Source organism: Periplaneta americana, chromosome 1, assembly GCF_040183065.1.
Source record: "Periplaneta americana isolate PAMFEO1 chromosome 1, P.americana_PAMFEO1_priV1, whole genome shotgun sequence".
Classification (NCBI taxonomy): Eukaryota; Metazoa; Arthropoda; class Insecta; order Blattodea; family Blattidae; genus Periplaneta; species Periplaneta americana.
Window position 1 is genome coordinate 89,799,945 of NC_091117.1, and position 14,278 is coordinate 89,814,222.

General features: G+C 32.9%; 1 protein-coding gene across 1 annotated transcript in view; it reads left to right on the forward strand.

Annotated features, from left to right (window-relative positions):
- The window catches only part of LOC138698012 (uncharacterized), a 328,549-nt gene extending 315,698 nt beyond the window's left edge, over positions 1–12,851 (forward strand). Inside the window, exon 2 of the mRNA XM_069823692.1 lies at positions 5,323–12,851. The gene's annotated coding sequence lies outside the window, so the exon portion shown is untranslated. The remainder of the gene's footprint in view (positions 1–5,322) is intronic.
- The last annotated feature ends 1,427 nt before the right edge of the window (positions 12,852–14,278 follow it).

The window sequence follows — 14,278 nt, forward strand, 5'->3', positions numbered from 1 at the left end:
TATTACGCGCTCCTCAGTTTGATGACCACACCGTTCCGCAAGTCAGTGAAAGCTTTTAAGAGGAATAGACATTTAAATGCATACGAGTATGCGACATTCCGCGCCTACAGTACCTCCTTGGTGCCTGCAAAGGAGACGGTCCTTGGATGTGTCAATCCGTGTCTGCGATGACAGTTGGAGGCTGTCACTAACAAGCTTAATTGTCAAACAAGCACAGTTCAATGACTGACTTCTCATGACCGCAACAGCCATCGTCAATCGGCCATTGACACACTCAGCTCCCAGATATGTGCCTCGCGGACCTGACCCGAATGGAGAAACATTGTCCGTCCGGAGTACTGATGCTGATTGCAACCAAACATTTGCGTACGCAGGCTAATGCCTGCAGGAGGACTCTTGATTACGCACATTCCGACAACTAATAGTTTTCAAAGTGCCATAATGGTTGGCTGTTTTTCTCTTCGGTCTATTTAAGCGTTTCTCATAATTATCATCATTCTTTTCAGTTTAGAGTTCGTTCAGTATTTCTATGTAGGCTATTCTTGTAAACATACTGTACGTATATTAGACCAAGTGGTCGCCGGGAGACCAGTAAATCTCATTCCATGAAGTACATATTGCACGATTTGTTTAGGGACACATACTCTTTTTTATTCTTCGAACAGATATTTTCCAATTTCACCTTTGATTGCTTGTATATTGTGCAACTGGTTATATTTGAACTTTAAGAAAGGAACAGGGGTTAAGAGTGTTAGAGAATAAGATGCTTAGGAAAATATATGGAGCTAAGAGGGATGAAGTTACAGGAAAATAGAGAAACTTAAATTACACAGAACTGCACACATTGTATTTTTCACCTGACATAATTATGAACTGTAAATTCAGATGTTTGAGGTGAGCAGGGTATGTAGCACGTATGGGCGAATCCAGAAATGCGTACAGAGTGTTAGTTGCCAGACCTGAGGGAAAAACACTTTTGGAGAGGTCGAGACGTAAATGGGAAGATAATGTTACAACGGATTTGAGGAAGGTGGGATATGATGCTAAGGACTGGATTATTCTTGCTCAGAACAGGGGCGGGCTTATGTTAGGGCGGCAATGAACCTCCGGTTTCTTTAAAAGTCATTTGTAAGTTAGTAAATAAGATTATATTTCAAGTTCTTTCATAATTTCTTCGTTTCGTTTCGATGTTATAGAAGGTAAATAGACCTACTGAAAAAACAGATTGTAGACAAGAAAATGAAAAGATATAAATATAATGCAAATCCAGCTTTCTGGTAAAGCTTCCTGTGAAGCAGTCTTGGATACTGACCCCGGAACAATTTTTCTCTTGAAATTATTCGATATAGATATAAATGTAAAGGTTCCCATTAAATCCAATTACACCCTGATTTTATATTAAGATCTATGTCCTATATCAACTCAATTCCGTAGTAACTGCTAGGAATAAAATAAAGTGTAGTATCACTGAATTCTCCTCTTCTAACCCATCATTAAAGTCTCCTACGTATAATATCAGCTCTTTAAAACCCCCAATAAATAACTTTCTAATAGCAATAATGATATAGCAATGGAATAATAATAATAATAATAATAATAATAATAATAATAATAATAATAATAATAACAACAATATATTTCAATAACTGAGCTCTCTCTGATCATGTGGGCAACATGGTGCAAAGCACTTAGTGATAACTCCGTTGTATTAAAATGCTAATAAATTGTTTTTAAACGACAGTTATGTCTAGGGTTGACAAATGAAGGGTGAAGTTTAAGCGAAAGTACATAACGTTCTCTATCTCCTAAATTCTTAGTAAATATGATAATAAGGCGAAAGTAATTGCATGAATAGGCGTATGTCTGGTTTATATGTCAACGAGATGATTCAGTTCTGTGACAGAGTTTTCAAAGTGACAGTGAAAAGTGTTATAGTGTCAGTGCAGTGAGGTGAGAGTAAAATGAGTGAAGGGAAATGATCATATATACTAAAATATATGTATGTATGTATGAATAATGTTGTAAATATGATTCATGTGTATAGAACTATATATTAAGATCTACCGAACGTCATAGGCTTGAAGATAGAGCACCTTGAAATCACGATGTCCGGGGTTCGATCCCCTTAGATTTTAACTACTGCCACAGGGAAGTGTGCTGTAGCAGTGAAGTTATACTGTTATAGTAGCAATGAAAAGTTTTTGAAGTGACAGTGAAAAGTGTTCTGACAGTGAAAAGTCTTCTTATGACAGTGAAAGATGGCAGAGTGTCTGTGCAATGAGTGAGGTGAAAGTAAAAGGAGTGAGACGAATGATTATCTGTACTAAATTATACTTGTGCATGTATGTCTAATGTTGTACATCTGATTTAAGTACGTATTTATTAATATCTACAGAGCGTGATAGCCCTGTATACATTACATTTATACACACAAGGATTTAGATTGTGCGTTTTTTTTTTTTTTGTTATTAAATTTATTTTTCTTTTTGTTACCTGTAACTGTCATCGGATGAAAACCCATTCGTAGTTAAAAATATTCATTCATTCACTGAGCTTTGTGGTTTCATTGGAATGAGGACGTAATAGACAAAATAACACCGTTTTCTAAACAATGACAATAAGAAGAATAAGAATACTGTAGCGACAACGATGGCAATATTAATATCGGTGAATCATATGAATAAAATTATTTATTGTAACGAGGTTATAACACAGGAACGAAATTAAATGTCTCCGATGGAAATTACTAACAGTGGCAATTGTACTCGTAACTTACCATGTGAAAGCTACTCGTGACATAGAGCTCAACAGACTGCCGAAATTATTTTAGTCTAATGTTGCACCGATTACAGATTATTTAGTGGATTTATTTATAGCCGCCTGACTACATGGTCTTACGGCAACTACTTAAATTAAATTAAATGGAAATATTATACACGAACAATACGAGCATTTCAGTACAGGGTACAATAGTCTAACATGCAAGTTTATAGCTTTGATAAAATTAATTACTGGGTCATTCTCCAAAAAAGGGTGCATTTTTAAAGTAAATGTTTTCCAAAATTTACAATTAGGATAAAAATGATTTTTGTATGATTTTGCCTTAGTCTTTATTAACTTTATTAAATTGCATTATTCGTCTGGATCAAATTTTGATATTTTAGCATTAAATCCAATTATTTAAATATTTTGTGTGTCCATGTACGTGACAATAGCACTTCTCGCACTCAAATTTTCATTCTCTTCTTTTATCAATCTTCCTCATTTTCTAAATATTGTAATCAATGAATAAGAGAAAAATTTATGCAAGAAGAAACCGTACATAAATCCATTAATCGAACCTAACATTTTACAGATCTTGGTTTAAAACACAGCTCAAGTTTTGTCCTAAGTTATTCAATTCTTTTATTTAAAAAAAAACAATTAAAGAAATTTATCAATGACTTAAAAAAAAAAGTAATACATTTGTCCACCGACGTGACTAAAATTCTTATGACAAGTATTTCGTTTGTTGTAAAACTCATTGTTTTGATATCATCTACTTAGTTTACATTTTCAGACTTACCCTGATGTAATTACATCTCAAATAGTAGAGTTTTGATTTATAATTTAGTTCCTATTTCGATTTACAACATTTTGTATTAATCTCTTTGAAGGTTGTGACAGTTCACTGACGTGACTTTTCGCGTTTTTTGACAATATTTAATTGCAGGAAATAAAATCAATTTACAATTTCAACTGTATATTTTATTATGTACACGTTTGTCTAGTTTTAATTTTAATTTTAGTGTAAATACTTGGGGTGTTATGCATAGACATTTCGCTAGCCCGCATTACGAGCGTGCTAAACTAGCGCCGGCTATCGACTGGTTACTTGCATAGGATTCATATCGTTAACACTGGTTTATGAATACGAAAAACGTTAGTTCGCTGATCATCCACGAAAGCCCGCGCTAAGAATGTCTATGAATTTCGCCCTTAATGCTTACAGTTATTATTTGCGGATAAACGTTGCTGTGACAATAAAAAATTTACCTATTCTGGAGAATGACCTTAATACAAGTTAATTTATTTTTTTTTTATTTATAAAATGTTCATTAATTTGTTTTTATTTTCTCTACACATTTAGGAAAATCTTGGAACAAAGAAAGTGAACTTACAATGTCAGTAAGAAATTAGGGTTCTGAAGAAAAAGCGTAAATCTTGCAATAATATTGGTAATATTATGGTATTTATGGAGATTAATTTTATCATTTGTGGAGATTTTTGAAGATTGATTTGTACTCTTGGCGGATATTAATGGCAGTTTTTGAAAATATAATTATTTTGGAATTGGAGTATTAAGTCAGTATGAATATTACTTCCCAAATAATCAACATTAAAGGTTCGTTGGATTTTGGTAAAGGTGGGGTATGGCCAAATTTTGTTGGATTCAGGCTATATTACACACACATTCATTAAAAACGAAAAAAACTTGCAACCCTCAAATTAACGGTTTCAAATTATTCGTGAAATGTTTAATTTTTTGTCTTTTGGGTTCATTAATGTAATAAGAACACCTAGAACACCATGTATTGTAGCCTACTTGGATATCTAACAAATTAAAGTGAAAAAAACCGCAAAAACTCAGAATATGAAATTCGATATGAAACGACGCAATAGTAATAATTCGCGAATGTGTCCATATTTCGCTATTAGAACTCTATTTCGCGATTTGTCACGATTATTTTATGCGCATATTATTAATCAGAATCACTTAATTCGTAAAGATTAGTAAAAATCTATTGTATATCTATTATGTCGTGATTTTCGCGATCTCCATAAATACCTGGCGCTGGTAATATCCCAATTATGTTTGGATATATTATCTTTTTTACAAAACTCTTGGCATTCAACCAACATGACTCAGTAAAATTTTAAAGATGATTAGTGAATAATTGTAGATTTTATGTCAAGGGTATGTGAATACTTGAACTCTTTGTCACTGTTTTATATGACTTGCAGAAATAAATAAAATCTACAGTTAGGTAACATTTAAGTGTTGGTAATAGTTCATCTACAATTTGTGGTACTACTACAGACAATACAATTTATCACATCCCACAAACTATCACACTAATTGCACCCAAGAAGTTACCACAGAACTGTAAAGCAGTCAAAAATGGGGCCAGAAATTATCCCGAGCAAAGTAGTCACCTGAGTGTATCGCCCTGTAAACCCACAACTGTTTCCTCGACGAAGACGCCCATACTGTTAGGCTGTTGACCTCGTGGTGAACTAATAATAATTTTTGTAACCCGATTGTTTCATGTTTGATTCCAGGTTGGCTGCGTCTGACTGTCTGCCCGCCTGGTTGGGCAAGTCATTCAAGAGAGCCAAGCAAGAAAGTAACGGTGACCGCCAGCCGGTCATCCTCCACTGAGCGAGCTGGGGGACAGACAGTCCGTGGGAGTACAGTCTTTCATATAACTCCGGCTGAAGACAATGATCAAGAACGTTTTTTGTGAGGTCGCGCCATTCACAGAGCAGCGAATAACCTTTATCTGATTTCATGAACAGTAGATGTGAATACATCTGTGAGACTTCCAAATTAAAATGAAAAACAAATTTCATGCTAGAGAAAATTTAGTACGAGTGGATTGTCATCAGTGAATACTTCGACATCTTCATATTCCCCGTCATGAATGGTGCAACAGTGAAAAAGAAATTAGTGCTTTACTATACTATTTCCATATGATCAGCTATGGAACATAATATAACAAAAAGAATAATTTTATTACTTTGATTGTGTTGCCAACGCTAAGCAAGATGCGAAGAATGATGGGTCTATCACCTTAAAGAATATCTACAAGCCTAATATCCCTGATCACGTATATATCAGATTGGCCATTCCCTTGTTATGAAATAGCAACTTATAAAAGAGGATTTCCATTGTCGAAAATGAATTTTTTGGTAACGACAGCTACATGGAAGTACTGCTGCAAGCTATTATTCCATGCAGGGGTATAACGTGACTTTCTTTCAGTCGCTAGATGGCAACATAGTGAAATTTATAAAAGTTGCCTTGAAAGTGCATTAGGCTGATCAATCTATTATATGTGATCAGGGCTAATATACACTACAAGCAGGGTTTCCTCTACTTTCATCTCGCCAAGCACTTCCAAATATTTTAAGAATAATTATTACTTCCTTAAAAAATAAACAATATCTAGTTCAATACTTAAGATTATAATCTCTTCCTTTCATAAAAAAATGAGCCGTGACTGCCTTACACGGAAACTGCACTTAAGATGAAAGTCTGTGTGTTCGAGTTTTAGAGAAGGTAAATGCATTTCCCTTATTACTTTAATAGTTAAAACACTCATACATCCTTCATCAAATTGACAAAAGAGATCATAAAGTACTACCACTAAGGCAGGAAACATACTGCTTCGGACATTGTCTCGGACAGGACGGTTTTGTATCGGACCGTTCATGTGACAGAACTTACATGCATACTTATGAGGCTACATTCGTTCGATGCAGTATGCTACAGCCTCATAAGAATGCGTGTAATTTCCGTCACATCGAACGGTCCAATACAAAACCGTCCTGACAGAATGTCGGATGCAGTATGCTGCCGGCCTAAGAGTTAGTGTAGAAGATAATACTTTCCACTTACGATGTCTCTACTTCTGTGCTAGTTGTATTATTAAGTAGAGAGTTAATAATTATTTTGAAGGAATTTCTGTAAAATTATATAAAATCAATAGTAGTTTTCGTTTATTCAAATTTTGTAGTTATTTATCATAGAGTTATATTAATATGAGATTGATGTGGATGCAAATTTATGCGAAGAGTCGAGATCTAGAATCTAAAAAATAAATTACACCTATGCAGTTCCAATGACAATTGAAGACCTGAATTGACAAACATCCCAAGTCCATTAATTACCGAATTTGACTTTCTTTCGTGAAATATGTTGTGTATTGCATAGGTAACATCCTGTAAGAAGAATACCCCAAATCCGACTCTAAGCCTGTGCTTTTAATCCTACAAATATGTATTTCAGTACCCTTACATGACAACCCTGTATAGTTTTATACTCTCCTGAAAACTTTACTTCGATGGACTTAGGATGTTTGTCAATTCAGATCTTCAATTTGAGTTACATACAAAGCAACTAATATAATAAAAGAAAGATGAAGGATAAGTTTCGATGTTAAAATTAGTTTGAAGTAAGATAGTTTTAATAATCATATTTTTCATTAATATTACTAATTATTTCATTCCAAAATTTAGAATATAGTACACAATAAAACACTTTATTCTGTTATGAGTTATTCTTTTGTCTAAAGAACAGGAAATATTTTATTTCCACAGAAACGTCTGTTTCATTTGTTAGACTATTGTTCCTATGACAAATGAATATATTATATATTGTTTGTTATCATTTCGGAGAATAAAAATATTGAATCATACCTGAATGTTTTGGAATTGGTCTATTGTTGAATAAGCTCCATTCTTTTATGAACAAAACTGTAAATTTATTCTGTAATCTAACTTCTTCGAGGACTTTAAACAAAGTGTTGATGATTTTTGTGTAATCATATATATCCAAAGAAATAGCGGGATGCATTTATCAGAAAACTTTTTATTGATAAAAGTAAAATTAGATGTTAACATGGTTAAAGAAAGGATTAAATAGTTTATTAAGTGCAGTTTTCTATAGAAGTTTTGATGTAAAATAGACTCTGACAAAATATGCAGAACAATTTTCAACTATACGCAATTATTATGTTATATCTGTTTCTTACGAGTTTAAATACATTGAGTTGCTAATATACTATTAATGGAGTTTGTACGATTATAAATAAGTTAAATTTGTTCCCAAATCTATTCATCATATAAGGAATGAAAATACAAACTGTTTAATTTTTTCAGAATGTATTAAAGTGTGTGCTGTAGCAAGTGTTGAAATTAACGATAGACAGTACAATTTAAATCTTACAGTTAAAAAAAAACTGGTTTATTTTACTGGTAGATACAACAAACATTGTAACCTAATTCTGCGTTCGTGAAAAATCGAATTGATATTGGGTGGAGTCACAGTTCTACAGAACGTGGTTGCCTTGGGCACTGAAAGAAAGTTTAGTACGAGTAAGACAGTAAGTGATAACTATTCTAGAGAGCAAATACAACACGAATCGTCTGAATTTGCCAACAAAGACGAGTCGTGGAGATGGAACTGTGGCGAAATCGTTAAATGATTCATTACATCGAGAAATGAAAGTCCACTGCAGGTCATGAAACTTCCATCTTCCTTTTGATACATTGTTCATGAATAAAATTTCGCAACGAATCCTAAAAACAATTACCCATTGGTTGCTCACCATAAAACATTACAAATCTTTTTGATCTTCTATTAACCATAAAAGATGTCAATTTCAGTTATATAATCACCTTGAAAAATAATTCGATATAACTACTCACTAATGGATATCAAATGTAAAGGAGGATAGAATATCTAAAATACTACATCATCATAGTGTTTCCTATAATGTAAAATTTAGACCAACTTCTTTCAACATGTAGTAAATTAATTATTTTCCTAATAATGCATGTATGATATAATTGAAGTGTCGACCATCAAAATGTCATGCAGAAAATGGTGGTTTTGAATCTTTTATTGGCTAAGTAGAGTTTAAGGCAAAAATGCAGGTTTAGGTCATACTTTCTGGGGATACTAATTCCGCTAAAATTCTTCAGTAATTCCACACTAGTATTCCTCAAACTGAACAGATAAAGCAGTGTGAAATTCTTAAATGTTTAGATCACCAAAGGGGAGGGAGTGAAGGAGGGGAGGAAAAAAAAGAAAACAAAAATTATAAAAGTCGATTCCTAGTAGGCCTACTGTACATCATTATTTTGTGTTATTAAAACGACTTTAGTTATAATAACAACTTTCATGTGTTATTATGCAAACTACAGTAAGTAGTAAATTACCTAGTTGATTAGTTTCGACTTCGTATCAGTCATTTTCAGAACTAGTAAGTTCCTTTTTTTTCCGGTTTCTTCTGTTGTTTTGCTGGGGGTGGTGCGTTTGTGTGTGATAGTGTGGAGTCAAATAGAGTGTGTGTTCTGAAATTTAGTTGTGTATTGAGAATGTGGCCATCGGCATAGCTCTGTCGGCTAAGGCGTTTGCCTGCCGATCCGGAGTTGCGCTCGAGCGCGGGTTCGATTCCCGCTTGGGTTGATTACCTGGTTGGGTTTTTTCCAAGGTTTTTCCCAATCGTAAGACAAATGTCAGGTAATCTATGGCGAATCCTCGGCCTCATCTCACTATCACCAATTCCATCGACGCTAAATAACCTCGTAGTTGATAGAGCGTCGTTAAATAACCAAGTAAATAAATTGAGGATGTGCTGTGGGTGTGTTTTGTGTGCCTGTATATTTCGTACTGTTCTAATTTCTGGTTTTTCGGTTGTATATGTAAGATTTCCATGTCACAGACGTAACCAAATCACACGATGCCTCCACATATGCAGAATACATAGCTGCATAGCAATATAGAAACAGATATGCAAATCATATATATCCAACCATAAATCCAGAAATTAAACACACTAGAACAGTACGAAATGTAAGCTACAGACACACAAAAACACATCCACAACACATTCTCAATACACAACTAAATTTCAGAAAACACACCCTATTTGATTCCACAATACCATACACAAACGCACCTCCATCAAAACAACTGAAGAAAGTGGAAGAAGCAAAGACCTCACTAATTCTTAAGATGACTAATAATAAGTTGAAACTAGTCAACAAGGTAATATGCTATTTAGATTCATTTTAACACCTGAAAGTTGTTATTGTAACTAATTTCTTAAGTGATACAAAGTGTTAAAAGTGTGTAATAAAAATGTATAATTAAAAATATGTTTTTAATAACAAGAAACGTAGCTCATTTGCTTCAGTCTAAAATGAGTTGACTCACAGATACTGGACATGAACTAAATTATTTCAATACTTCAGAATAAACCGCTGAACACAAGCATGAAAAAGGACAGTATATAAAAAAACATCTTCTCAGAATAATGGGTGAGCGTATAGGACCATCGAGAAATCGATTTTTTCCAGCATCACTATATATTCTTTATATTTTATATAATAAAAAGGTAAAGTAGGAAAACATACTGTGTTAAATAAACGGGGTAAACATATTACGTTTGGAATATAGGAATCAAATTCCAGTCAAGGATTTGTAAAAAGACCCAAGACTAACGACGGCTTGAATAGGAAGAGATTTTCAATCACAAGTGGACTATTGTATAAGAACATTTAAACAATTCTCTGAGAATCTTATGGAACACCTCAGGTGGGATATGGCCGGCAGCATACTGCATCGGACATTCTGTCTCGGACAAGACGGTTTTGTCTCGGATCGTCCGATATGACTGTGATTACACGTATTATTATGAGGTTGCAGCATACTGCATTCAACACTCATCACATCGAACGGTCCGAGACAAAACGTCCGATGCATTATGCTTCCGGCTTAACTGTTACATATCGTAATCCGTCCTTTTGAATATGAAAATGTGAGTGCCGAGATCAAGCACACGGAAGGACTTTTATGATGTGAACTATTAGCAAGAATAATAACTAAAATTAATTAGTCAATAATACTCAAATGTCTAATCATTAGACCGAGCACGAAGTCGAAGCTGATAGTTTAACATTCCGTTCTTCCAACTCACATATTTTTATTCGCAAGTTGACATTATTGTTCTACAGCAGCATATTGTCTATGGGTAAACTTACTTTCTTGAACCATATCGTCGTTGTTCCTGCAATAACTCCTATGTGCAAAATATAAAATTGTTCAGTAGGAAGAAAAATACATTTATTCATTCTATGGCAGTAGTACATAGGAGACTGTGAATTCTTAAATTTTCGAAAGAAAGAAATATAATTACATATAGGAGATTTTATTATTTGCTGCACCACTATTTAAGTTATTTAATAGAGCAAAAATTTCAAAATCGATAAATATGTCACATAGGAGTTATTGCAGGAACAACGATGATATATTTGTCTTCCTATTTTTTATAAAACCGATATCTATAAAGTGAAATGCAAAAAAAAAAAAAAATACTCATATATTTTGTAAAATATATTAGTCTATAATGAAATACGTAGAGACGTGTTATATATTTTTCGATTTTCCGATTTTTGACTATAATTAACTCATTAGTAGTCCACAGTATATAAGCGAGTGAACAATATAAGTCACTTTCGTTAAGTGGTTTTAAAAACAAGTGTATTCTTTGAAGTATGTGCAACTTTAAATAGAGGTAATTTCTTAAGAAGTCTGTCGTTACCTCAGAAGTTTCTGCTAATGAAAGGAGAGTTTAAATATTTATAGCATTATATGTGCTTAAATAAATTTGAGAATCGCTAAGAATATTATTATCTAAAACACATGTTATGTATATACAAGGATAGTATGGTCAGTATGTCTACAGGCGAACAATAATACTTAAAAATAATAACAAAACAATATCCTCCACGTCTTTATTGTTACAATAAAGCTTTTTTCGAGGTAGTGAATGATTGGTGAAGAACTGTATAACAATTAACATGTTATAGGCATTGTTATATATTTAATTCAAACAAGTTATAGCAAATTGTTCTCAATACCGAAAAATATATGTAAAAATGTTGCCTACGAACATTCATTTCTCCGAGTATTATATTATTATTATCTTCAAATTTACTTAACACTTTATATGATTTTAACTACATCACAGTCAAAATGTAATCGATCTTTAGACAAAGAGCTGTATGTTGTATATGTTATAGTTTAAGCTGTATTTTGGATATTGCTCAAGAGTTGACACCATTCGGAACAACAATGTATTTGTTGTGAGAGAGAATTGTATGCTGCAAATACAATAAGATATTATTTTTCCTGAGTTAGTGCTGCCCCACATATAAAGATTTTTTCTGAATACTTCAAGAAGTACGACTATTTGTAACCTATGAAGTGCCATTAAGTCAAAAGAAAAATAGTTGAAAGATTATAGATGCGGGGCAGGCACTTCAGTCAGATGAATACTGTATATAACCTATTTTGCATTATTAGTTGTATAATTAATTATTTTTGTAAAGAATATAGCGTTATATATTAACTTTGAAATAACATGTACTACTTATGTGTACTATACTGACAAAATATTATATTGCATTTAATTTACTTTCGAATAGATAATCAATTTATCATCACATTGTTTGAAACGTCGAATGTTTATGAAAAGGATCGATACACATCCTAGAATACTGGAATTATTATTACAGATGTTTATAGTAGCTATATGACTAATATACTGCACTCTTTTTGTATCTGTGAATCAGTACAATTAAACCTCTACATATCAAAATCGTTTGTACGTAAACTAAACACATTATACTCTTATAAATTATATTTACTTAATGATTAAAATGTTACATGAATGTAAAGAGATTAGACAAGAAAACGGTATATGGAGGTTTAATTGTATGATCAAATTTCATGAAAGGAAAACACGTAATCACAATGAATACGTAATAATTTGAATAAAATGATTAGTGATTACTAAAAATATGAAAATATTATAATTGTCACATCACATGTCACCGCTTTAAAATGTTATAATTTGTATTTGTTATGCGAAAATGTCTACATGTTGGAGAGACGATGCAGTGTTCTGGGTCATACATATTATTCTAATGTTTAATGTATAACTTTTGTGTTACGTTCAATTTATAGACAAAAGAAGAAAATGTGTAAATATGATAAATAAATATCGAATATTACGTTATTCTTTGTTTCTGTATCAAAATTCCCTATTTATATTTCCGGTAAATGCATAATGCATTTATAGCAGTTATCTTAACAGAAGTATGAAGTAACCTGGAATTTCCACATTTTAACCGTCAGAACTGTCAAATGGACAAAATGTTAAACCAACTTTTCACGTAAAGTCAGAACTAAAACTAATGAACGGGAGAATACCTCTCTTAAAATGAATTTAAAGTCGACACATGCACAATATTTAACATCTACACTGCAGAACTGTCAAAACAATCTTTTCAATATATTTCACAAGTCAAATTTCATATCGTGTCGACTTCGTTTTATGGCAAGGTCGGTACTAGGCGGTAGGTCTCTCTATAATAAAGATAGCATTGTTATAATTCGAACGTGTCGCAGCACTAAGGACAGTGACTGTATTGAAGGAGGGGTAGGACGACTATGCCTTATGTCGATATCGATTTTGTTACTCTGACTGTAAAAAATTAGAGGACGGAAAACGATTATGGATAAAAAAAATACTCAAATCTAAATATGTAATTTTTTTCAAAAAGCTCAAAGGGGGGGGGGGTTCAAACCCGGTAACCTACTTCCCTTGCGTACGCCCCTGGGCAATCTGAATTATGCAGATATAACTTTCATTTTATTCACAAAAACAGCAGCGCCAGGGCCCTATCGTTCCGGGTTCTTTGATATGTCTAAGCGACCACAAAGCTTAGTTTTACAATTTTTTAGCAAAAAGTCGCTTAGTAAATCTCGCGAGGTTAGTGAAAATTTCAAATTGGCAAATGTCTCTTCGCAGCTGCAGTGTGACGCTGTTAATTGCAGATGATTAAAATGTTCATTTCGTAACCAAGAAACAAATGAATGCAGCGTTACCAAAATCTAATTATCTTAATTTCTGGATATAGCTGCTTTAGCTAATGGTCTACTCACTTATTTTAATGTAATTTAAAAAAGAAGATAATCAAAATCTCACTTCAGATTAGAGTCCGGATGTTTGACAAAATGCCTTTTACTATTGGATTAACATACCTATGTCAAAATTATATAGATTGAAATAAAATTCCTAGTATAGGCCTATAGGAGTAACACGGTCAATATTTATTTTGCCTATTTAAGATCTTTCTGCCAATTTTAAGAATTAGAATATATTTCTACCTTTTTCTTTTTGTGCTTTAAAAGAAAATTGAAATCTTATTTCTGTCTGTCTGTCTGTCAGTCTGTCTTATTTGCTATTTTAAGTTATTTTAACAACAAAAATTTTATTCCCTTTAATTTACTCTTATTATGTGGGAGTTTACTGTTGAATACCCCATTGTTGTTAACAGTTTTATAGAACCTATTTCATTACACAAAAGGAATTACCAGTATGCTTAAAATCTCCTCCCGCCCACTTAAATACCATAGTGAAAAGTTCAAACTGTATTGTCT